The sequence below is a fragment of the Podarcis vaucheri genome (genome assembly GCF_965113315.1).
Source record: "Podarcis vaucheri genome assembly, chromosome: 9".
In the NCBI taxonomy this organism is placed as follows: domain Eukaryota; kingdom Metazoa; phylum Chordata; class Lepidosauria; order Squamata; family Lacertidae; genus Podarcis; species Podarcis vaucheri.
The window spans coordinates 65,658,246-65,680,985 of record NC_138767.1 but is presented as its reverse complement, the minus strand read 5'-3'; the positions used below and the strand labels follow the sequence as shown (position 1 = coordinate 65,680,985).

The window sequence follows — 22,740 nt, the reverse complement described above, 5'->3', positions numbered from 1 at the left end:
CTGCTGAGCTATGACCCAAGCAGAATTCTGTAAGAGATGCAACTTTCCATTTGCTGGAGCAAAACTGAACTGGTTTTGAACTAGCTGGAGTTCTGTGTTGTCCACTCTAGGCCCTGAAGAAGACCAAATGGGTGCTTTGAAATGCAAGTCCAGGCAAAGATTTGCCCCTGAAATGAGAACTAGGTCTTAGCTGGTCCTTGTGAAATACTTTTCCTCTTGCCATTGAAGTGTTAAGAGTCTTCTCTGCAACAATGCAGGGGTTCAGATGGATGAGGCCTGTTAACATCCAAACGATGAAGCATCAGTGTCCATGCCTGTTTCTCATTCAGCAAATCCAGACTGTGAGCTTGCACAGTCCTTTGAAAAGACTTACTGCAGAGCCGCCTACAGTATTTCAAAGCTGGCACCATTCTGATCAATATCTTATTTGACTGTCACAGAGGCCCTTATCCTCCCCCCGCCTTACCTCACTGAGACAGCAGATATAATAAATGTCAGCTGAAGATGGCTTTGGAACCACAACACTTTTTTATTTGATCACCTTCCCACTCACCGTGTTACTAACTTCTTCAAGCTTGAAGAACTTCGAACTAAAAGTTCTTCTATGTAGACATTTGCTTCAATTTGCTTCTCCCTGGTTACTTTTTTAATGCTCCTCCTGTCCTCTGTTAAGAGCAGGTCTCACCAAGCTGAACATGGCTGGTTCTTGAAAATACTCCTATTTGCTCACTTGACTCAACAGGAACACAGTCATAAATGGGCCATGGGCTACATTCACCTTTCCAAACCATAGGTTGCATAGACTCAGTGGAAAAGATAATGATGGCCAGGCAACAAATAAAAATATTGTTGTTTAGTCGTTTAGTCGTGACCCCATGGCCCAGAGCACGCTAGGCACTCCTGTCTTCCACTACCTCCCGCAGTTTGGTCAAACTCATGCTGGTAGCTTCAAGAACACTGTCCAACCATCTCATCCTCTGTCGTCCCCTTCTCCTTGTGCCCTCCATCTTTCCCAGCATCAGGGTCTTTTCCAGGGAGTCTTCTCTTCTCATAAGGTGGCCAAAGTATTGGAGCCTCAGCTTCAGGATCTGTCCTTCCAGTGCGCACTCGGGGCTGGTTTCCTTCAGAATGGATAGGTTTGATCTTCTTGCAGTCCATGGGACTTTCAAGAGTCTTCTCCAGCACTATAATTCAAAAGCATAAATTCTTTGGTGATCAGCCTTCTTTATGGTCCAGCTCTCACTTCCATACATCACTACTGGGGAAACCATAGCTTTAACTATACAGACCTTTGTTGTCAAGGTGATGTCTCTGCTTTTTAAGATGCTGTCTAGGTTTGTCATTGCTTTTCTCCCAGAAATAAAAATAGCAATTACCATTACATGCAGGCCCTGCTTACCAGACACGTGTTCCCTAGAAATTGTTAGTTAGGCAAATGTCCACAATTTCCATTGATTCCAGTGGGATCATTTCTAATCTAGCATTTGTCTATCTTCCTCCTCTCTCCATGATTTCTTCCTGAAATGGCTGGTGCCAACCAGCAAAAGGAAGACAAAGGAAATACTTATTTGTCCGACCTTTCCTGATGTCCGATCTGTCCAATATCTCCTGTTCTCTGATTTGTCTGATCTCCCTCCATCCCTTCTTGCATGGCTTCTGCTCAAAAAAGGCAGCAAAGTACAAATAAGGAAGTAACGAAGCTGGCTGTTCAGATACCTGAATCTGTGAAGTATATAGCAAGGTTTGGGCATAATGGTTTGTGTTCAGATAAGTGAATTTTCACACAGTGAGCTGGCATATAGTTGGACCTGCGTGCATTATTGAATTCAGCATGTGACCTAAGCAAACAGCAGGCCACCAGCCATTTAGAGTGGCTCAACGGGGTTTGATAAACTTCTTGTCTTTGTTGCTTATAGAGATGTACAAGCAAATGAATATAAAAATGGTGTGGCTCATAGTCTGAGTAGGGCTGCCATATGTTGAGATTTTTCAGTACATTACTGGGATTTCAAAGGCAGAATTGACATCCAGTGGTGGGGGTGGGGTGGGATTTCTTTAGCAAGTCAATCGAAAAATCACATGGGGGGGGAGTTCCTAATAAATGCTCAACAACTTTTGGGATGTCCTGGTTTTTTGTTTTGAAGTATGCCAACCCTAGTGTGAGTCAATCCAATTTGGAAACACCTCCCTCCTGGAGATTGTGAAGATAGAAACTAGAAGACCAGGAAGTCAGCATGTCTTCTATGAATGGCTTTAACCTTGCTCATACCCTCGATTACTCCATTGGATTGAATGTGGATGTACAAAGATGCTACAGAGCAAGAACCAGGTAGAGGAGGGAGCCTATTCATGAGAGAGAATCTCTATTCCCAAGGGTTCTTTGCAGTGGCTGGGCTTCCTTCACACCTTTCAGCTTTGCCAGTGCAGCACTCAAGGGCACCCTGAGATCATTGGCAGATTGCAAACATCTCATAGTTCTTGAATGGCAGATCTGTGTGCCAAGGGCAAGCTAGATAGCAATTTAACCCAAGCTGGACAAGAATTCAAGAGCTTGAAATACTCACAGAACCTTTGATGACAACAAGCCTCCAAAGTTCTTCTCCAAAGCCCTAGCTTGGATAAGTTTTCTGGTATCCATAGCTGCATGTTTGGAGCTGCAAAAATTGGGGAGTAAAGTTCCTGATAGGACAAAATAGATGGCTCTCTTTGATGGGTCACAACTCACAGATTTGGAGACTGAAAACAGGAAAGGAAGAGAATTTCACTGGGCCCTCATTTTTAAATGAATTGGCCTAATTCTCATCTCTTGGACTAATAAAATGGATCAGAATGTAATTAGCCTTTGGATTTTTGTATTGTCAAATTTTGTGAAATAGTCCTCAATTCTAGGTTGAAAATGCATAACTGTATTTTTGGATAAAATACATGCAGGAATGTGCACCTTGAGAGACTGTTAAGTACACATTTTAAATACAGATTTTTGTATGCCTTTTCTTTAAAAAACAAAAAAAAACAAACAAACCACATATTAATGAGGCATGAGTCTCACGCAAAATTGGCATGTCAGATCTCTCTCTCTCTCTGTAGCCTGAGGTGGAGCAACTGATATTCACTCTTCATGTTGAAATGTTCTTCAGCTTGGGAGCAAAGTAATACAGCTTTAGACAAAGTTGTGCTGTTTTCTCTAAACTGAAATGACAGCAAAGATTTTTTGTGCTATACCACTACATCTACCAACTGAATCTTCAGTGAAAGAAATGAAAAAGAAAGAAAGATCAAGACCAATATTCTTATCCCAGAACTGATTTTATTTCAATTGTTTATTTAGCTTTTTATGTGGTTAATAATAAAAAGTAATGCCAATCTTCATTCCAAAAAGAAGTAAGATCTGGAGAGAAAGTGATTTACTACGTGGAGAGGGACAAAGGTCATGATCCAATCAAAGTTAACAATTTCTGAAAGACTCATTATTTAAAAGGGAAATGTTTCAGAATGGTCTTCTTCCCTTTTACAGTGGTACCTTGAGTTAAGAACTTAATTCGTTCTGGAGGTTTGTTCTTAACCTGAAACCGTTCTTAAGCTGAGGCACCACTTTATCTAATGGGACCTCCCGCTGCTGCCGCACCGCCACCGTGCGATTTCTGTTCTCCTCCTGAAGCAAAGTTCTTAACCTGAGGTACTATTTCTGGGTTAGCAGAGTCTGTAACCTGAAGCATCTGTAACCCGAGGTACCACTGTATAAGCATAGGTAGCAGTTTGACTTTTTGACTTAGGACTTAAGCACTTTTAAATTGTTTACTATGGTTGACTTTACTTATGAAATGTTTGCTTATAAAAAAAGAAAGAGGCCTAGGATATTATGCCAGAATTAGAGAGGAATGCAATATATTTCTCATTTTCTGACCCCAGAACAAGCACCACACATTGGTTACTGCAATAAATAAATAACATCAAAATTTCCTAAAGAATCAGCAGGTCTGCAAATGTTTTCAGTAGATTAATGAAAAGTAAGAGGTGTTCTCGAAGCTACCAGCATGAGTTTGACCAAACTGCGGGAGGCAGTGGAAGACAGGAGTGCCTGGCGTGCTCTGGTCCATGGGGTCACGAAGAGTTGGACTCGACTAAACGACTAAACAACAAGAGGTGATTTGAGTTCTGTCTACCACCTTTGTTATGCTACTGTGATTCAAATTCATATCTAGTCTGAGCTTCTGAGTGAGAAAAAAAGGTCACCATCATCATCAAACCTTTATTGGCATCACTTACAAACATTCAGAATAAATAGGCCAGTGCAAACTCATTGCCATTTCAACAGTACAGTCATTTGCCAAAGGGAAGAAGAGGCAAGCAATCTATTTCACCTCTCTGGGACTCCAGCAAGGGCAGGGTCCTGTAGCGTACTTCGGCGGCAGAAAATCAAATAGAGGAACTTAGTTACTGTCTTGATGAGCTCTTGGTCTCTCCCCTGTAATAAGAAGCATATGACCTCTGTCTCTGGTCTCCATATTGGGATACATAGTTGGTCTAAGAATTGTTGGTGGAGATCATCATACATTTTACATTTAAGGACCATGTGAGCTAGAGTTTCCACCAGATGGGCATCACATGGGCAGATCCTATCTCCTTCTGCCATTCCCGCAAACCTACCCTGAAGGAGGTTTGAAGGATTAGAATTGAACCTAGCCAGCGAAAAAGCCCTTCTTTCTTGCGGGTTAAACAAAAATTGTAGATAATTGAGGTTAAATTCCTGCACCCTAGAAAGTTGAAAATAAAGAGGGGGACATGTTTTTTCCTCAGCTGAAATTTGTTACTGGCGGTCTATGTCCCTCAGCCTAGTTTTATAACATGGCCTTGGTGATTGGAAAAGCCACAGCACCCAGGAGATCCTCTGAAAGCCCAAGTTGCCGTATCTTTGTACAAAACAGTTATAGCTCTGGGGAAGGGAAGGAGTCTGACAGAGCTTCGCTGAGTAAAGTATCTTTGTCTACTGAAAAACAAATGTGTAGCCAGCATAAAAGAGAAAAAAGTGGTTGGTGGTGATGGCAGTGGCAGCAGTGGCAGAGCACTTCCTGTCTTCCTGCTTGTGCTTCCCCATATGGACCGACCCAGACCCTGCAATCATCATCTGAGGCCTTTCTTTGTGTGCCCTCTCCATGAGAGGTCTGGAAGGTGGTGACCCGAGAACAGGCTTTTTCTGCAGTGGCTCCCCATTTGTGGAGTGCTCTGGGCTTCTGGGCTGCATCAATAGGAGTATAGCATCTAGATCAAGGGAAGTAATAGCGCCACTGTATTCTTCTCTGGTCAGACCTCACCTGGAGTACTGTGTCCAGTTCTGGGCACCACAGTTCAAGAAGGACACTGACAAACTGGAACGTGTCCAGAGGAGGGCAACCAAAATGGTCAAAGGCCTGGAAACGATGCCTTATGAGGAACGGCTAAGGGAGCAGGGCATGTTTAGCCTGGAGAAGAGGAGGTTAAGGGGTGATATGATAGCCATGTTCAAATATATAAAAGGATGTCACATAGAGGAGGGAGAAAGGTTGTTTTCTGCTGCTCCAGAGAAGCGGACACGGAGCAATGGATCCAAACTACAAGAAAGAAGATTCCACCAAAACATTCGGAAGAACTTCCTGACAGTAAGAGCTGTTCGACAGTGGAATTTGCTGCCAAGGAGTGTGGTGGACTCTCCTTCTTTGGAGGTCTTTAAGCAGAGGCTTGACAACCATATGTCAGGAGTGCTCTGATGGTGTTTTCTGCTTGGCAGGGGGTTGGACTCGATGGCCCTTGTGGTCTCTTCCAATTCTATGATTCTATGATTCCCCAGGGAGGCTCGCCTTGGTCACATGTCTTAGGTGTCATGCAAAAACTTTCCTCTTCCTCCAGGCCTTGGGTTCATTAAACAATCTAGGACCTTTTAAACTGGGGGAGGGAGGGTGTTGTTGTTTTGTTTGCTACTATTTTGTGTGTTCATATTGTAAACCATGCTGTGATCCTCAGATGAAGGGCTGCATTCAAAATTTAACAACAACAAGAACAGTGGGAGAATGTGTGCCCCCTTTTTAGGACCCGCATTATGGCAAAAATGATTTTTCACTTGAAAGTTGGCAAATTCTATTCCTGGAAGCCCTAGGACCCACATACCTAGGGGACGGTATGTCCCATGGAGGACCTTAAGGCCGACAGATGACAACATTTTGGAGGTCCCTGGTCGCAAGGTGGTTAGCTTGGTCTCAACTAGAGCCAGGGCCTTTTCAGTACTGGCCCCGACTTGGTGGAACACTCTGTCACAAGAGACTAGGGCCCTGAGGGACTTGACATCTTTCCACAGGGCCTGCAAGACAGAGCTGTTCCACCTGGCCTTTGGTTTGGACTCGGTCTGACCCTTATGTTTCCCTCCCCTTATGGTCTTGATTTATTGGCTATTTTAAAATGAGGCTGCATTTGAAATTGCATTTTCACCTGTATTTTAAATGGCCCCCCATTACGTTTTTACTGTAATTTTACTGGTGTTAGCCACCCCGAGCCCGGCTCTGGCCAGGGAGGGTGGGGTATAAATAAAATTTATCATCATCATCATCATCATGGCTTCGTGTCTTTGAAAGACACACAAAGCAGATTCTTTTTTGGGGGGGCTGTTCCTTGCTATCTTTTAGCCCCAAAATCTGCTGGTTACTTTGGTCCACTGGACAGCATCAGACTATTTTTCATGCCACGCAATGGGGTAACTTTTCCTCCTGCCTATACACCTCATTTCTTTGTCTTGTTATGGTTAGAGATGCTTTTCCTTGAAAAACTCACCTTCCCATGTTGCAGGGTGAACTATGAGAAGTTTCAAAAGCATTTTAACACACACACACCTAATGCCAGGTGTTCAAAGGGGGGGGACCTTCATAATTATATTGGGATGCCACAAGACTCTTGTATGAGCCCCAATAGATCTTGGAATCCAGCCATTTCTGGGAACAAGGGTGTTGCTTGCTTTTTGTTTTGGAGTCAATTCATTTCTTCAACTGGCTACAGACAATCCTTTCCTTGCTTCACCCGTCACTGATCAGCAGTCTATTTTGAACATAAAATGAATTCTACCACCTGTCATACGGGCTGAATTGCCTATCAATAATGCTGGTCCTTCTGGCTACCAAATGTTCTAATTTATTAATTAAAGCCCCAAGAAAGTATTAAAATATATGTACGTGTGTGTTTGTGTGTTCCTTTTAAATTGCATTCTGGTTTCCGCATTTCCTTGTTAATATTCTCTGTTTTATGCTCTTTCCACACAGTGATGAGGACTAGAAAGTTGCTTTTCTTTTCAGACATTGGTGTTCCTTCTCTCTGCTTATAGGGAGGCTACTATTTGAATGACCCCCCCTCCCTACTGACAAGTAATGGGCTGGATAAAGTTTGAGTTTCTTCTATTCATTGGCCTCCTGTTTCAGCACTTTAGATTGCCTTCATTAGATTCCATTTTGTTGCCTCTTCCCCACAGTTTACAATATTGGAATATCTTGGCATATTGGTGTTTGCAATCATTTTGTTTTACATCATCCACAAACGGAATGCATGAGCAAAACAGATAATTAGGGGGGGGGAGAGACCATCCTTATGAGGTGTATGAAGAGAGAATACTTATTAAATCTATAAAGAAAAAGGTGGGATATCAATTTAGCAAATAGTAAGTATTCTCTGCTGAACTGGGAAGAGGTTAGGAAATTGCTACATAATAATCAGCAATATGGGTAGGGGCAGTGGGGAGAGAAAGAAATCAATAAGCTGTTTTTTTATGCTGACTGAAGAGAAAATAAATCACATGGGTTATAATCATTGCTTATAGACCTGAGCAGGCAGCTCTCACAGTACTATATCATGGGCAAGGATTACCCTTTTGTGACTTTGACTCACCCAGTTGAGTCTAAGTACTGCAGGAGCTTCAGATGTCTGGGGTTATATTACATTGTGTACATCATTCATGTCAAGTTCCCCCATCTGGCCGCCAACATCTCACAGCTTGCTGCTTCAAGAATTTAATCTTTTGCATCTCCTACCTGCAAAGCAAAGTTAGACAGCAAGTTGGGAGCGTGCAGATTAGTACAAGACCTTAACTGCAGCAAACAGCTGAAATCCGGGGCTGAGATAAAATTGCTTGCTTGCTTTTATGTTTATTTTTGTGAGTGTCAGAGAGCATCTCCCAGCGCTTTAGAAAGGCATGTTGTATTTCTAAATGTCCATGTTTATTGCAATTTATTGCCTCAGGAATGAGCCTAGACCCACTTGTACCCCTCAGATTCAAACACATACCCTTCTCACCTCTTCACCCACAAGGAGGAGTTTAAAAGGTTTCCTTTTTTTCTCTTTCTCTTTTCTTTTAATAAACAGAGTTTGCTAGGTTATCCAGACCTGGACTAATTGTGGTTAATCTTAATTATGGTTTGCTTGAAACAAGCCAACTTCAACCCATGGTTTGTGAAGCTGGTTTGTTTCAAGCAAACAAGAATTTAGCTTTACCACACACTTTGGGGTGGGGACTTAACTCTGACCTTCTGTTAATCAAAATCGGAAGTAAAAATTTTGGTGGTCGCACTGGAGGAAAAGAGGAAAGGGGAACATGTGAGTCTGGAGAAGGCTAGTTTCATTCACATCACAGTAAATAATAGTTTTTCAGGATATGCAAATGCAGGTGTCAGGGAACTGACATCGGAGGAAAGGGAAGTGGTAAGGCTCCCAGAGACTGGGAGAGAGTCAACAGCCAAAGCAGGGACCAGCAGGGGGAGCGCGGGGTCTCTGGAGGAGGATCTCAGTAATGCTGAGAGAGACGCAGCAGCCCAGGCAGGAAGCAGCAGGGGAGAGAAAGGGGTGAGAGACACTTCGAGCGAAAATAGCGGGGAGGTGTCAGAAGCAACTGCAGGGAGACCCATGCTTCGCCGGAAGCTGCCACGTCGTGAGTCCAGGAGACGCGTTTCCGTTAAGGAACTTCTTTGCTGGAAGCGCTTCCGCAGACAGCCACTGTCAGACTCTACTAGTGACTAGAGCAGACATGTCTGAGGAGCTCTGTCACACACAGAGGTTTGTGGGGTCGCACAAACTCTGAAGGGGCACAATTTTAAGCACAAGCAGCTAACCATCCCCTGACAGCAGTCTGACAGTCTCTGTACGCTGCCTGTGCAGGAGAAAGCATCATGAGCAACCCAGTCGGAACCGGAGACGCAGGGGTTGGAGCTGGTCCAAGCTTGGAAGAAAGGTATCAAGCTCTGGAGGTCCAACTTGCGCTGCAGACGGCGAGGCTCGAGGAGAGAAGGGCTCAGGATGCTGACAAAAAGGGGAGAACCACTCAGTTCCCCAGAAAGGTACCAGGATTGGTGCAGAAGTTTGGGGGGGACCCCAAGGATTACCATGCCTTTAGGACTGAGATGCAATATGCTCTGAATGTGCAGTTTGATGAGTTCCCTGATGAGGAATCGCGAGTTGCGTTCGTAATTGGGCATCTTGAGAAGGGGGCGCGGGACTGGGTTCGACCCCTGATGGCAACGCACAACGATATCCTAAAGGACACTATGAAATTCTTTCGTGCAATGGATATCATGTTTTCCAGCGATATTGAGGAAGGGGTGGTACGCAGACAGCTAATGGCTTGCAAGCAGGGAAGCAGATCTGTCCGTGAGTACTGGACTGAATTTACCATGCTGATTCACAGATTGGGGTGGGATTTATCGGCGGCACCCATTCAGATGCTATTTGAAGAAGGTCTTTCTTCAGCTGTGAAAGACGAGCTGGCCAGGAGCCCCAGGGCGGGGTCTATGGATCAGCTGACCAAATCTGCGCTGACCATTGGAGCGCGCCAGGAGGCAAGAGCCTTGGAGAGGCGGGAAGGGAGAGGGGAACGTTGGAAGGAGTTACGCATTCCAGACATTCCTGAGCCAGCTTTCCCGCCGGCAGAGCCGATGGAAATCGGAACAGCCCGCGCGCGCGCAGTTTCAAAGCCCAGTGAGGGGGCGAAGAAGGAGGGAAAGGGAGCCCGGAAATGCTATCTCTGCCAACAGCCAGGCCACTTTGCCAGAGTCTGCCCCCAGAGGAAGGAATGGCAAGGGATGGTGGGAGCTGTTGAGGGGGAAGAGCAGGGAGAAACGGAGCAGGTAAAAGCCAACGCCTGGTTGCCAGCAGGGCACTGCAGCCAGGCCAAAGAGCAGTGAAAGTGCCCCTTCCCCAAGTGCCAGTGCCAGAAGCTCCTCGACCTGCTCTAGTGATTGAAGTGTCGCTAGAGCTGCAAAATGGACACCCCCTAAAAATAAAGGCGCTGTTGGACTCAGGCAGCTCCTGCAATTTCATGAGCAAGGAGTTTGCTGCTGAGCACCAGATACAGACTATCCCTTTAAGCAACCCCCTGCAGGTGACCACGATTGATGGCAGGGAACTGTTGGGAGGAGGCGTCAGCTTGCAGACCGTCCCAATGATAATGAGGGTGGCAAGGCACACAGAACTGATAGCGTTTAATGTGGCCACCTTGGGAGGCGCTCCCATTATTTTGGGAATGAGCTGGCTAGCCCTACATGATCCGCTGGTGGGCTGGCATCAAAGAGTGGTTTCCTTCGGTTCCGCACACTGCTTAGAACACTGCAGGGCGGAAAAGGGGTCAGCAGGGGCCCAAGCCACCCTAGCAGGGACGGAAGTGATGGAGAAGGGGAAGGTGCCACCACAGTATGCTGATCTCAGCGACGTGTTCAGCGAGAAGGAAGCGGACCAACTACCCCCGCATAGGCCCTTTGATTGCCAGATCAATTTACTCCCTGGAGCACAGCTTCCTGTAGGCAAGTTGTATGCCATGTCAGACAGGGAGATGCAGGAGTTGCGAGCGTTCATTGACAAGAACCTGAAGAGAGGCTTCATCAGAGAGTCCAAGGCAGCGGGGGGTAGCCCAGTGTTTTTTGTGGATAAAAAAAACACGGACAAGCCGAGGCTGGTATGTGACTTTCGGGCCCTAAATGCAGTGACAGAGCCGGCGGCTTTTCCTATGCCCAGGATTGATGATATTTTGACCAGGGTGCGAAAAGGAAAGATTTTTACAAAGCTGGACCTAAGGGGGGCGTACAACCTGATACGTATAAGGAAAGGGGATGAATGGAAGACCACCATGTTCACCCCTTTGGGGGCATTTGAATACCTCGTTATGCCTTTTGGATTACAAACAGGCTCCGCGTGTTTTCAAGCCTTTATGAACCATGTACTGGGGCCTTTGCTCTACAAGAATTGCGTGGCCTTCTTAGATGATGTGTTGGTGTATTCGGAGAATGAGGAGCAACATGTGAGAGACGTCAGAGAAGTGTTGAGCAGGCTGCAAGCCAACAGACTGTGGGTGAAACTGGAAAAGTGTCAGTTTCATACCAAGGAGGTGGAATTCCTGGGGTACCGCTTGTCAGACAAGGGGTTGGCCATGGACCCCGGCAAGGTTCAAGCGGTGCTGGAATGGAAAACACCCAAGACCAAGAAGGATGTGCAGAGGTTCCTAGGGTTTGGAAACTTTTATCGTAAGTTCATCCGAAACTTCGCCCACCTGACGGCGCCCATCACGGACTGTCTCAGCAGCAAAAAGAAGTTTGTTTGGACGGGGGAGGCGGAGCGAGCGTTTGAGGAACTGAAAAGGGCCTTCGCCTCTGACGAACAACTTCTACATGTGGATTTACAAAAAAAGCTGAGGGTCGAAACAGACGCTTCTGACAGAGCCATAGGGGCGGTGCTTCTTCTGCAGCCGGGGAAGGAGGGGTCAGAGTGGCGACCGTGTGCCTTCTTTTCGCGAAAGCTGAACAAATCTGAGAGAAACTACACGGTGCACGACCGGGAACTTCTTGCGATTTATGAGGCTTTCCGGAGATGGAGGCACCTACTAATTGGTGCACAACAGAAGGTGCAAGTGTGCACGGACCATAAGAATCTAGAGTATTGGAGAACTGTGCGAGTGCTCAACCAAAGGCAGTTGAGATGGGCCCAGGAGTTCTCCAAATTTAACTTTGAGATTTGTTACGTACCAGGCCCGGAGAACGTTAGGGCGGACGCTCTCTCACGCAAACCTGAATATTTGGAGGGAGAGGGTGCACCCGAAGAGACCCATGTTATTCCCGAGGACCGCTGGGTGTGTGGGGCGGCTTTGGTGGGGCAAAGGGAACTGGTAGAGGGAACGGTGCAGGATGAATACGCCCAGGACAAACTCAGGGGTCTCAGGAGGGAGGGAGACAAACCCGGGGGTTTTGAGGAGAGAAACGGGGCGTTGTACTACAAGGGAGCGTTATACATACCTGAAGGGGAATTGAGGGAAAAGGTACTCAAGCAACTGCACGATAGCCCCACAGCAGGGCATTTTGGGCAACACAAAACCATGTGGCTGGTTACCAGGGAATTCTGGTGGCCCAAGGTCAGGGAAGATGTGCGTGAATATGTGAGAGGGTGTGACCGATGTCAACGAGCCAAGGGGGAGAGGCGGGCACCGGCAGGTTTATTAGAACCACTACCCACGCCGGAAAGGCCATGGGAGGCAGTGGCAATAGATTTCATGACTGATCTGCCCAGGTCCAAAGGGAAGACAGCCATTATGGTTGTGGTAGACCTGTTAACCAAGATGGCCCACTTTATAGCCTGCTCACATGCGGTCACAGCAGAAGAAACCGCTAAATTGTTTGTGGAAAATGTGTTTAGGTTGCATGGTGCCCCCTTGAGGGTGGTTTCGGACCGAGGGAAACAATTTACTTCCAGGTTCTGGAGGAAGCTCATGAGCTTATTGCATGTAGAGGTGAATTTTTCCACTGCCCGTCATCCAGAAACCAATGGGCAGGCGGAAAGAGCTAATGGTGTCCTCCAGCAATATTTGAGGTGTTATGTGAATGACAGAGAGAATGATTGGGTGGAGAAGCTGGCGTTGGCAGAATTTGCCTATAACAATGCAGAGAACGTGTCCACGGGGATGAGCCCTTTTTTGGCCAATCACGGGTGTCATCCCCGAGCCTTCCCAGGGGGGGAGGGGGAGAACTGGAGCGTTCCTGCCGCAGAACAGTTCGTTGAAGAAATGGAAGCGATCCATCGCCAGCTCCAACTTAATTTAAACAGGGCGAAGGAGGAATATAAGAGGCAGGCAGACAAAACCAGAAGGGAAGGGGAAAGCATTAGGGTGGGGGACCAGGTGTGGCTGTCCACCCAAGGGTTACCATTTAAAGGAGGTTGTAAGAAGTTAAGACCCAAAAGACTGGGCCCATTTGAAGTCACGCAACAGGTCAACCCAGTGGCTTTCAGACTCCGGTTACCGAACCACATGAAGTTGCACCCAGTGTTCCACAGATCATTGCTGTCACCGTATATAGGGGACAGAGAGGGGAGGGTCAATAGGGGACCAGCTATGGAGGAAAAAGAACACAGCTACCATGTAGCGGAGATTCTCGATTCCAGGTGGAGGGGAGAGCAAGTAGAGTATTTGGTAATGTGGGAAGGGGAGCCGGAGTCGGAAAACACCTGGGTCAGGGCAGAGGAGGTAGATGACGAGGTTTTGATTGAAACTTTTCATCAGAGATTCCCTAGAAAACCCCAGCCAGTGGCGAGGTTCCGGAGGGAATACTTCGCCACCACCGACGACGAAGAAGAGTTGGAGGGGTTCGCTGATTCCGAGGTGGAGGAGGATTCAGCGAGTCGGAACGAAGACCGATGGAGGGAATTGTTCGAGACGTCTGAAGATGAAGAGGATTCTTTTAGGGGTTTCAGCTCCTCACCGCCCAGAGGAGAAAGTAGGGGCGGGGGAGAGGGGGGCCCTGGAGGGGAGGTGGATGTCAGGGAACTGACATCGGAGGAAAGGGAAGTGGTAAGGCTCCCAGAGACTGGGAGAGAGTCAACAGCCAAAGCAGGGACCAGCAGGGGGAGCGCGGGGTCTCTGGAGGAGGATCTCAGTAATGCTGAGAGAGACGCAGCAGCCCAGGCAGGAAGCAGCAGGGGAGAGAAAGGGGTGAGAGACACTTCGAGCGAAAATAGCGGGGAGGTGTCAGAAGCAACTGCAGGGAGACCCATGCTTCGCCGGAAGCTGCCACGTCGTGAGTCCAGGAGACGCGTTTCCGTTAAGGAACTTCTTTGCTGGAAGCGCTTCCGCAGACAGCCACTGTCAGACTCTACTAGTGACTAGAGCAGACATGTCTGAGGAGCTCTGTCACACACAGAGGTTTGTGGGGTCGCACAAACTCTGAAGGGGCACAATTTTAAGCACAAGCAGCTAACCATCCTCTGACAGCAGGCATTCTTAGTTTCAATCAGTTGTATTCCTATGTTCTTCCTGATCCCAATGTGCTCAGGCTTATTTTCCCTCACTCACATTCAATCTGATTGACTGGAGTGGCTTACCTTATTTAGTGATAATGCTGCGGTCCAAAATTTCACCAAACACAATCATGGGAATTATCATCACAAATCAAATGGCAATATTTCTCAAGCATGACTTAGGACATGGCTCTTCAGCCTTGGGTCTGTAGAAGGACTGCAGTTCCCAGCATTCCCAGTTGGTTTAGCCAGTGGTCAGGGACGGTGAGCATTGTAATCCCAACATCCACAGATTTAAGGCCGAAGAACACTGGTTTAGGATAAGAAGTACAAAAAAGAGAATGACACTATAGAGGAGCAGCAACTTAGAATGGGGTTTGGGAATCATATTAAACGCTACTGAAATGCAGGATTGAGCAGCTTAAGTATATCCTAACTGCAAGTTTTATTTTTAACTTTTTTCCAATTCAGTATTTTGTTATTGAAACAGAATCATCATCATGGATAGTAGAGTCTAAAAGCAAGCAGGGAACTATTTCCTGGAAACTCTCAGTGTTAAAATTAGCAAAAACATTCTGGTCTCCACCTTGAAATATTTCCCACTTATACAGAACAGGAAATGTCCCAATTACCTAGCATGGTGCCTCTTTTGAAAGCCTTCATAATAAGCTAGCTTGCTGCAAGGGGGTGGGGTGGAGAGACACATTGTGGCTATACTCTTTGTGAAACTGCCGGAATCCACAACAAATTCCATCCTTCCAGCCCTGAACTTCATTTGAAGGTGTGGCTTTCAGCACCTCCATGGCCACATCCTTTTGGTCCAGACAAGGCAGAGTAGCAAAGGTGGTTGCAATAAGGCTTCCTATAATGGCCTGCATGGCCACCTGTAGTCAAGGTCTTGTTGCGTTTTTCGCCCTTCAAGCATGGCCTCACCCCCAGGGAGGTGATTTTCTCAGCAAAGTACACCTCCTTCTGGCACTTGGGCCACTAGGGCATCCCAATGGAAGGCGGTGGCAGAAGCCACCAGGGGAGAGCCATGACTCTGCCTGCTTGCTTGTGGAGGGTCCTGCCTCACCTTATTGCAAGTTTTATCATGACCCTACTGAAGAATGAAGACCCAGAGGAGTTATGAGAAAATGAAACAGTGGTCAACTTGTTCGTACTTCACTTTACATCATGCCCAGATATCCTGTGATATATGAGTAAAGCTTCTGCAATGGGAATCCTCCAGGGATGCACTATTGCACAAGGGAGCAATAGACAAATGACTGTGGGGATAATGTATATGAATATTCTAAAGCAGTCTTCCCCAAACTGGTACCCTCCCAACGCCCATCAAACCCAGCTTTCATGGCCAATAGTCAGGGTCCAGCAGTAATGGCTGATGTAGTCTAGCATCACCTTGAAACCACCAGCTTGGGGATAGATAGTCTAAAGCAGGGGTCCGCAAACTTCTTCAGCAGGGGTCCGGTCCACTGTCCCTCAGACCTTGTGGGGCGGCTGGATTATATTTTGGAAAAAAATAATAATGAACGAATACCTATGCCCGACAAATAACCCAGAGATGCATTTTAAATAAAATAACACATTCTACCCATGTAAAAACACCAGGCAGGCCCCACAAATAACCCAGAGATGCATTTTAAATAAAAGCACACATTCTACTCATGTAAAAACACACTGATTCCTGGACTGTCCGTGGGCCGGATTTAGAAAGCGATTGGGCCGGATTTGGCCCCCAGGCCTTAGTTTCCCTACCCATGTTCTAAAGTGTTACATTAACCCCAAAACTGGAATTCCTTCCCCACAGAAAACCTTTGCTGAAAACCTTTAGGTGAATACAGTTGTACCTTGGTTTTTTAACAGAATGCATTCCAGAAGTCCGTTTGACTTCCGAAATGTTCAGAAACCAAGGCGCAGCTTCCGATTGGCTGCAGGAGTGTCCTGCAGCCAATTGGAAGCCGTGGAAGCCATGCTGGATGTTCAGCTTCCGAGGCAAACTTTGCAAACCGGAACACCTACTTCCAGGTTTGCGCCGTTTGAGTTCTGAGTTGTTCGTGAACTAAGCTGTTCGGAAATCAAGGTACGACTGTGTGTGTGTTTGTGTGTGTGTCTTTCTCTTTTTGTACTTTAAGAGAGCTTTCTTAGAATGACAAGAATTTTGAAATCTTTGCTGAGATTTATGGAGTTTTAAAAATCTTTGTGTTTTTCATCCTTGAACCTGCACTTTGTTTTTAGGATTAGTGGACTATGTACCAAAGGTGGCCTATAAGTAGGTTTATAAATAAAGTAAATAAGCAACAACTTACTTTATTTGGAGTAGTGTGGTGATCAATTGCCAAGACATTAAGCAAGGACTGTTTCATAACTGGGTATTTGAGATTTTTCTGTTTTAGCGGGAAAGATACACTTTCTGGAATTTTATGTTGTATTTCGGGAAATGTAGATACTTTAATGGTGAACGCTATATATGACTAACAAGGAAACATGTCTTTCTGTTGGAGAAATAATAATAAGGGGAATTAATCCCTACTATCCCAGAATGACAGTACTTGTGAAGAGAAGAGAAAGGGGAGACTATTGTTCGCTTATCAACAAGCTCCTACTCATTCTGCTTTTCATTGTAACTATACCATTTCATTTTTTATGCGTGTTATTAAATATACAAATGTCTCTTAGCCCATTTTAAAACCTGAGAGTTCATAATGTTCTTGACGTTAAGTTTCAGCTTGCTATTTTTCACAGCCAGTGTGGGATGTAAATTGTGTGTGTGTGTGTGTGTGTGTTATTAAAACAAATAAATCTTGTACTTACCTCATATTTATTTAAGGATGTAATGCATAAAGAAAAGTTAAGAGATACTGCATGCAGCATACAATCAGGATATAAAAGGTAAAGGTAAAAGTAAAGGACCCCTGGATGGTTAAGGCCAGTCAAAGGCGACTATGGGGTTGCGGCACTCATCTAGCTTTCAGACTGAGGGAGCTGGCGTTTGCCCACAGACAGCTTTCTGGGTCATGTGGCCAGCAGGACTAAACCGCTTCTGGCACAATGGGACACCATGACGGGAACCAGAGCACACGGAAATGCCATTTCAGGATGTACTCCACTGCAGTGATATGCATTTGTATTTGTGTGTTTGTGTGTATACATACATCATGACAAAGAAGAAAAGAGAAGACAAAGAAAAGGCAGTATAGTTGTAGGCTAAAAGCACAAATACTTTGAGAGAAGTTTCAGGTAACACTTCTTTGTGCTGATTAGAGGCATATAGTGCTCTGAGATGAGAGAGAGGAGTCTGCTTAAATTGACAACTCCGTATATAGTCAATCAAGGTGGTTTAGTCACTTACTACAGAAACAGTATGGAATCTGGCTTCCAATTTTAATTCCCTCAAAAGCATTTTGTTGTTGACTTTCTACCAGACTTTTGCTTAAAGCAACAATTGATGTGAATACAGGGGTTTATTCCATGGTGCTAGGAGAAGATAAAGGGCCTTCAGTTAAGAGTGGCAGAATATTTCATGGGCCTTAGGCTGCCCCAAGATGCATATTCATGTATTTGCCTCAGGAAACCAATGGTCATCTCTACCTCTCAGCATACTTATTGTGTCCTCCCTTCAGACCCCAACCATTTCTGTGTTGAGTGGTTAAAGCCTGTATGGGTTAGGAAAGGGCAAATTTGTCAATTTTTGTTTTATTTGTGCCTCATTTTTCTAACCTTAAATTCAGTCATCCATATTTCCATATCAGCTTGTGGGTTTTTAAAGTTCCCATGAAAATTCACCACCATTTTTGTGCCATTTTTTCTGGTACATATGGCTTCCACAAGCATTTCCCCCCTAATAGAATGCATTTTGTATGCTTTTTTCACACATACATGCATTTGTATGCACACTTCGTCCGACTATGTGCATTTTTGTACATATTGCTTGGCTGCAAAACTGCTTTGAAAAATTTAGGAAAGTGTGAATTTCAAAGAACAGCTGTGCTTCATTTCACACATTGTCTCAGAAAGTGCAGATTCGGTAGATTCACCATTTCTTCCCCATATCTAATATGATGCTTCTACTTGTGCTGGGATGACCTTTACAGAGAGCATGACAAGGGGAGTGTGGCCTTGCTCCTGCTTCTCAGTCTCTTTGCAACTTTTGATACCATTGATCAGCTTCTTCCTGTACTGGCTCTGTGGAATAGGAATTCGGGACACTGTGTTCTAGTAATTCCAGCCCTGGCTATGGAACCGGGTCCAGAAAGCATGACTAGGAGAATGCTTTAGGGGGGCTTCAGTAGTTATGCTTTGCTATGGGGTGCCACTGGGCACTATTTCCCCCCCTCCATAAATACCTACAACTTCCTAAGTAGACACCCGTTTATCGCCCATATTTTGAGAGAATATATCATTGAATTCAGTGGGACTTAATTCTAAATAAGTGTGATAGCATTGCAACCTAAATATTTATGAAGTCTTGAGATAATGCATTTGAAATTTTCCTCCTTTTATATGGTTTTTCATAAAGGAGTTATGATGTGCCTAAAGATTTATGAATGAGACATGTGATCCCAAAAGCTCTCATATTAGTTTTTGAACTAAGCTATCATTTAGTGTGAATTTGTTGCATCTGTGTGATGGATTGCACAGATAGATCTTGGCTGATTTATCACCCATGGTGGAATTATGCACTTCTATCAAAGGCAGACGCATCCCATTTTGGATTTAGCAGTATGAATATGTATGCTGCTCAATATGGTCTTGAGCATATCTTCTGAAAAAATAAACAGACATCATGACTGCAGATAGCTTTTAAATAGAAAGGTGTAGCACACATTTAGTAGGTCAGCAAGGATTCTGCTTTTGATTTTCATCCGAAACGAATTTACCATTCAGACTGGACCATTTTCTCATTGCTGCTACAATAATCTGAAACAAAATATTTGAGTTAGCACAAGCAGTTGTGCCACTGGGACTTGACAAGCATTGAGGTTTTTGTTACTAATGAAGTAACTTCATTCACAGAACTTCAAGACCTTTATAAGCATGCAGTTTGAGTGCTTCCCATAGCCTTGTGAGTATGCAAAGTTGTCAGGCTTCCTTGAATTGACTTCCTCTCCCATGGCCATATATGAGGAGATCAAACTAAAGGAATTCTTACCAGTTATTTTCTCTAATAAAAACAGCAAAGGACAAAAAGTGTCAACCCAGAATGGCGGTACTCCCAATTAAGGCTTACACCCCTCCAGTCCCTATTGATCTATTTCACTCCTATGTCTTGTAATCTGAGCTTGTACCCTCTGTGCTTTTGTACTGAGACTTTCTGCGCACTTCTCGACCTTGGGCTGAGCGGAGAAATGCTATCCAGAGACTGTGAATCTGTTAACCCTCTCTCTCCCAGTGTTTCTTCTCCTAGCTGTTCCCCATCCAGTATTTCCCAGCTTCTGCCTTCTGAACTATGCCCCTCTGCAAGCCATTCAGGAGCAGGAGAAGGGGAAGGCTGCCACCATTACAGTGCAGCCCTCCTCAGCACAGTCCCTGACAAAAGTGAAGTGTGTGGCAAGTGGGGAGAGGCCCTCCTCAGTTGCAACACCCCAATTATGGAATTTTATTCCAAGGAAGCTCACTGCTCACTCCTGGCCTACACTGACTTGCAGTAGCTCTCCAAGGATTCAGTCAGAGACACCTCACCACTCTTATCTGGAAATTCTGCCACAGAGATTAGACCCCAGCCCTAAATAAAGGAACAGCTAACCTTCAGTACACAGGCTGCATACAACTCCCCCAATGTTTTTCTGTGCCACCTGGACTCCTTGTTAGTGGTGTTCCAAATAAAGTGAGGTGGCAAGCCAGATAACCTATTTTACCTTTAACAGAACTGAAACAGTACTTTAATTTGGCCACAAAGAAGGAGGGTAGGGATAGGGACGCAGGAGGCATCACCCCTCTTAAGGAATTGGTTCCAAGGTTGGCAGAAACTTCCCTCCATACTTTTCCAAAGGTACCATATTTCCCCCCTGAAAAAAGGGGACTAATTTTCTCCTGCTTTCAGGGGAAGGGGTGTCTTCAAAACTTTTGAGGAAAGCAAGCTGTCCAGAACAGTTCAAAGCAATTTCTTTTGCTCATCCAATCTATGACTGATCAAATAATAATAATAATAATAATAATAATAATAATAATAATAACAACAACAACAATAACAATAACAACAACGACACACTTCTAATTAGTGCAGTTAAAGGTAGAATCTGGTATTCTATAGTGTTTCACTACCATCAAATAACAATAGATGCATTAAATTCTCTTTGTCTTTCTCTCTCACCCTCAGACACACTCTAGATAAGCAACACTGACTGTCTCTAAACATATATCAGAAGTATCTATGTATTTTGTTGGTTTTGTTTCCTTAATTGCTGTCTATTTGTTCACATAATTCAATGAAGCCACTGTACTTCTTTTTTTTCTGACCTATTGAGCACCTATAACCTTATAATACATTTATGAAAAACATTCCAGTTTCATTGATAGCAAAAAACCCCAAACAAATAAACAAACACCCCTCCCCCCAAAAAAACTTAGCACTAATGGATTTCATGGAAATACAAGTGTTCTGCTTGTTTGTTTGTTTTTTAACAAGAAATAATTGACCTATTTCAATAAAAAATGTCACTGGCAATTTTGAGGAGAACGTGTGTCTGTTCACAGAAACATGCATAGACACAAGTCTACCTAATCCAATAGTACAAGGTCAAAGTCTTTCATCCACTGGCATTTAAGGTTACAGGATAATCTAGACTTTGCTGTAAACAACATTTATTATTATTTTTGTTGCCAAAGGCAAATTGCTGAGATACACACTATTAAAATGGTATCCAAACAAGCTGCCACATAAAATAGTTCCCTGTTTCTTATGCAAATCTATGGGCAATTTCAGCTTAATAAGGTAATAGGCAAGTCAATCTTGCTTGGACAGGAACTATTTCTGTTAAAGGTAATGACATATACAGATGTGTGTTTGGTAATTTGTGTTTATGCATTTGCTTCAAAGGGATCTCTACCCCACCCAGAACAACCTGCACACCATGTTTCAGAAAGCAGGGAAGTGCCTTCTGGGCAATTTTCCAGTCAGATATTTAATTTGATAGCATTGTGGTAACCCTTTGCCAGCTGTCCAAGAATGTCACATCTTGCACAAAATCTGGTGCCTGTTAAGGATCAAATCAAGTCAGTCAGTCAAATTTATTAGCTAAAAATCATTGGTCATCGCAAGAAGAGTAACCCACCATCTTTGCCGTACATTTAATTACTTGATAACAGAATTAACCACTTTCAGTTGTGCTGCCTTTTGATTTATTTGCTGTCCTTTTATTTTCGATCAGTGTGTGGTGTATCACACAAACACAATCCTTAGCTGAATTAAAACTATAAATGTTTTTATGAGCAAAATATTTGCACTTTTAAATTTTTTTTAAAAATATTAAAGGTCCAAATTTAATTTGTGTGAGATGAGCTATTCATGTCTCTCCAAAGTGTAGCATCAAAATATTTCTTTTTTCCTAGTGACAAATTCCTAACAAGGCCATTATTTCTGAGTTTATTGAAATCTCTAAATCAAATCAACTTCCACTATGTTTTTTCACAGTACCACAAAAAATTCTATTAGAATTTTATTTTCTCTGAATTTACTTCATTCTCGCTGCATGCATTTTACTTGCTGAGTTAATTAAATTCCTTGCCTCTTTCCCACTAGCGAAGAATTTCAGTGACATATTCACTAATGAATAAAAGGGTTTTGCTGTTAAGAGAGACCGGATGTGACACATGTAATCAAAATAGAATTATATATGTGTATAACTATAATTGGCAGACTAACAGACTACTGGCTATCCTAGTAAGTGTGTCATAAGCCGATACCTAAGAATCAGACACCACCATTTTAGTAGAGTTTAGGGGATGGGGCATGGCCGAATGGTAGAGCATCTGTTTTGCATGAGTAAGATTCTAGGTTCAGTCCCTGGCATCTTCAGTTATGTCCCATTCTCAAATCTTGGAGAGCTGCCGCCAGCCGCCAGTTCTGAGCTAGATGGTTGAATGGACTGATGTCATAAGAGGCATCATATGTTCTGTTCTGGCTGGCTGAAGAAGACTGCTGGGAGCCTCTATCCCAAGAGCCCCTCAGAGAAGGCTCCAAAGACAATAGTTTAGAGCGCGGAGCCTGGTGGTGGGACACTGAGGAGCAGTCAGCAGAACGGACAAGCAAGGAGCTGATACAAACAGAAGACTTGAGCAATCAAGGGGAGTCAGGAGAAGGAGGGCCCTCCAGGACGGGACTAGAAGCCAAGAATTACAGCATGTGTGCAGATACAGGGGCGTAGGAAGGGGGTGCGGGGGGGGTACAGTCCGCCCTGGGTGTCATCCCTGAGGGGGTGACAAAATGGCACACCGTCGGAACGGCATTTACAGCAGGGCCTGGCC

General features: G+C 44.6%; 1 long non-coding RNA gene and 1 pseudogene across 2 annotated transcripts; both read right to left on the bottom strand.

Annotated features, from left to right (window-relative positions):
* Window positions 1-4,235: 4,235 nt before the first annotated feature.
* On the bottom strand, window positions 4,236-21,463 carry LOC309540938. Its single transcript, XR_014223546.1, has 4 exons — window positions 21,347-21,463; window positions 14,359-14,584; window positions 7,900-8,042; window positions 4,236-4,465 (listed from the first exon to the last, which is right to left on the bottom strand). It is a non-coding gene; the product is annotated as an uncharacterized lncRNA (long non-coding RNA).
* LOC309541056 (cysteine-rich protein 1 pseudogene) lies at window positions 14,913-16,640 on the bottom strand (annotated as a pseudogene). The gene is made up of 2 exons: window positions 16,584-16,640; window positions 14,913-15,261 (listed from the first exon to the last, which is right to left on the bottom strand). The product of its transcript is annotated as a cysteine-rich protein 1 pseudogene (transcript).
* Window positions 21,464-22,740: the final 1,277 nt, after the last annotated feature.